This window comes from Lactuca saligna, chromosome 9 (assembly GCF_052625555.1).
Source record: "Lactuca saligna cultivar CGN05327 chromosome 9, ASM5262555v1, whole genome shotgun sequence".
Classification (NCBI taxonomy): Eukaryota; Viridiplantae; Streptophyta; class Magnoliopsida; order Asterales; family Asteraceae; genus Lactuca; species Lactuca saligna.
Window position 1 is genome coordinate 35,454,501 of NC_136425.1, and position 3,356 is coordinate 35,457,856.

A 3,356-nucleotide genomic window follows, 5' to 3' on the forward strand; every position below is an offset into this window, starting at 1 on the left:
TCTTTTGTTCTTTTTACGCGTTTTTTGTTTTGTTTGCAGTTGGTTCATGACCCGAGGATCTGATACGCCTCTGGTTCCCCCTCTTGAAGATCCGGAAACCGCATTAAGAAGAAACAAAGGCAAAACCGTTGGAGAATCCGCTTCTTCAAAGAACTCACCACTCAAAAACCTCAAATCCGTTTTTAGCAAGAAAAGGAGCAGCAAATCAGGAGCATCCAGTGCATCATTGACAATCGAAGACCCGATTCAAAAAGACACCGACTACGAGACCGAGGAAGAAAACGAGCACACATCCGAGTTTGAAGACGATTTAGCCACCGCTATGGCTAATATTGACGAAATCCCCATGGGGGAATGGAAGAAAAGGATGCGTGATGACACCGGCCCGGGACTTGTGCAACCCGCAATTCCCGCAACCGCTACGTTTGAGCTAAAAGGCCATATTCTCGCTCAACTCAAGGAGATCCCTTTTCACGGGAGAGATCATGAAGACGCCTATAAGCACTTGGATGAAGTAAATGATGTGGCAGATTATTTCAATGTACCCAATGTGCCTCGCGAGATCCAGCTACTACGCATGCTTCCTGTCACATTTAAAGGAGCTGCAAAAGATTGGTTAAAGTCACTCCCTCCCGGATCAGTCACTACATGGGCCAAGATGAAAGAAGAGTTCATAGAGCATTTTTGCCCACCTTCCAAGATAGCCAAGCTAAAGAAAGCCATTGCTAACTTCGAGCAACAACCCGGAGAATCTCTTTATGAAGCTTGGGAAAGGTACAAGAGCCTACTTAGAAATTGCCCACACCATGACCTCAATAGCCAACAAGAGGTCTCCATCTTTTATGATGGAGTTAATGTCACCACAAGGCAACTACTCGATTCACAAGGCCCACTCACCAGAAAGCCGCCTCCGGAAATAAAGGAATTAATTGAAGAGTTCTCCAAGCATTCTAGAGAATACCACAATCCGAGGAATGAAGTGAGTCGTGGAGCAGTGAACTCGGTTAACGATAGCATGGCGGCGGTAATAGCTAAACTCGATAGCCTAGACCGAAGAATGACGAAAATGGATCAAAAAATCCATGCTATTAGGGTTGGATGCGAAAATTCTGGCGGCCCCCATCTTACCAAGGATTGTGATCGAGACGAAAATGGAAATAAAAAGGCTCAAGTATTCTATTCCAGTGTCGATAGATACGATGAAGACTGGAGGAAACCGAAGAAGGAATGGCTCCCATATGAAGAATATAAAAAGGCTAAGGAGGAGAAATACAAACAAAGGGAGAGGGGATTCTATCAAAAGGAAGAGCCGGTGACGAAAAAGAAGGCAAATTTAGAAGATATACTCACAAGGTTCATAACCGCGTCCGAGAAAAGACATAATGATCACGATGTAGCAATGCATGAAACCAGAAACATGTTGAGGAATCAGCAAGCATCCATTCTCAACATTGAGAAACAGCTGGGACAGCTTGCACATCAAGTGAATGAAAGAAGACCGGGCCAACTTCCGAGCAACACTGAACCCAATCCAAGAATGGAGAACGTGAGCGTAATAACCTCCAGCAGTGAAGAAAAAAGTACAGAAGCACTAAGGATCTCCAAGAAGAAGGAAGAAAAGGTAGAAGAATCGGAACCAGCCAAACCCGACCCGAATCGCCGAGTCACTCCAATGGACCCGACGAGTCCAGGCGAAATTGAAACACCTATCATTTCTTCGAAACCTTATAAGCCTCCACTACCATACCCAACCAAAGCCATGCCTGCAGAAAGAGTTGAAGCATACAGAAACTTCATGAATCATGTTAACGCTCTACAAGTTAATGTGCCATTTGTGGAAACAATACTTCAAACGCCTAAATACTTCAACTTGCTTAAGGGCCTTTTTGCTGCTAGGAAGGATTTAGCTGAAGTCGCAGAAGTCTTGATGAGTGAGCTACCTAAAAAGAAGGGTGATCCTGGAAATATTGTGCTTCTGTGCCAATTTGGTAATAAGGTCTTCACACGAGCATTAGCTGACTCGGGAGCAAGCATCAATATGATGCCTGTTTCATTCTTTAAGAAATTGAATTTACCAGAACCAAAATCGGTGAATATGAAGATCCATTTGGCGGACAAGACAATAATCCATCCAAAAGGCATTTGTGAAGATCTCCTTATAAAAGTTGACAAGTTTATTTTCCCAGTAGACTTCGTGGTTGTTGATATGGAAGAAGACCCCGAAATTCCAATTATTTTTGGGAGATCCTTCTTGAACACCGCGTGTGCTTTAATTGATATAAGTGAGTCTACATTGACATTGAGAGTGGGTGATGAGGTTGTGATGTTTAAAGCTATTCCAGAAATCAAGCAAGAAGAGGAAAAGATTGAAGAAGTCTCAATGATCCAATTAGATGATGAGATATTAGAAAAAGAGCTTGCACGTTTGCTAAAAGAAGACCCAAGCAAGTTTGTGATACACTCTGAAGAAGAAGGAGATGTTAACAAGGACTTGGATGAATTAGAAAAGCTACTAGAAGGAGCCCACTCAGAAAAAACCCAAGATTTTATGGAATTCGTTCCGACTCGCCGAGTCACTTTAGTGGACTCGACGAGTCCAGTCGATTTGGGCAAACACTTGGCCGACTTAGATCTGTCTGTTACTAGTTCTTCACATACCTTGGATTTCAATAATATACATGATTCTTTAGAAGAACAAACAGCAGAAGGAGGAAATGGAAGGAAAGTTCAATACACCGAGGTAGCATGTTTTGATACGGTTCATTTAGAGGATGGGTTAAGCATTGGAAAGGACGAAGAAATAAAGGAAAGGAGGGAGGAAGCTGATCACCTATTCACTACTAAACCTAAAGCACGGACCATCATGGAATGTGAAGTAATTAAATTTAAAAAGAAGGAGGTTCAAGAGACGGTGAAAAAGAAGGGGGTAAAGAAGAAAAAGAGGAAAAGGGAAGCCCAAGCAGCTGAAGATGAGGCAATGAAAAGGAAAAGAGATGAATTAAAAAGGGCTTACAAGAAAAAGATCCACGCTTACAAGACCAAGTACAAATCACAAAATGTTAGGCGTGCGTTCCCAATGCTCGAAGATGACAAAACGTAGATGGGTAGGAGTCTAGCTAATGACTCCTCAAAAAGAAGCGCTTGGCGGGAGGCAACCCGTTATATAGAGTTTGCTTTCTTTTACTTTTTAGTTTTTTTTATTTTCCCTTCATTTTTTCAATCTTAATCTTCCAAATCATCGGACATGTCTGCTTGAGAGTGTGCATAAGCTAAGTGTGGGGAGAAATGATTTACAATAAACAGCAAAATTTTGAAAATTATGCATTTTTTTAAGTGACTCGCCGAGTCTGACCACG

At 42.3% G+C, this 3,356-nt stretch overlaps 1 non-coding gene across 1 annotated transcript; it reads right to left on the bottom strand.

Annotated features, from left to right (window-relative positions):
• Positions 1 to 706: 706 nt before the first annotated feature.
• On the bottom strand, positions 707 to 813 carry LOC145018862 (small nucleolar RNA R71). Its single transcript, XR_013667222.1, has one exon. It is a non-coding gene; the product is annotated as a small nucleolar RNA R71 (small nucleolar RNA).
• Positions 814 to 3,356: the final 2,543 nt, after the last annotated feature.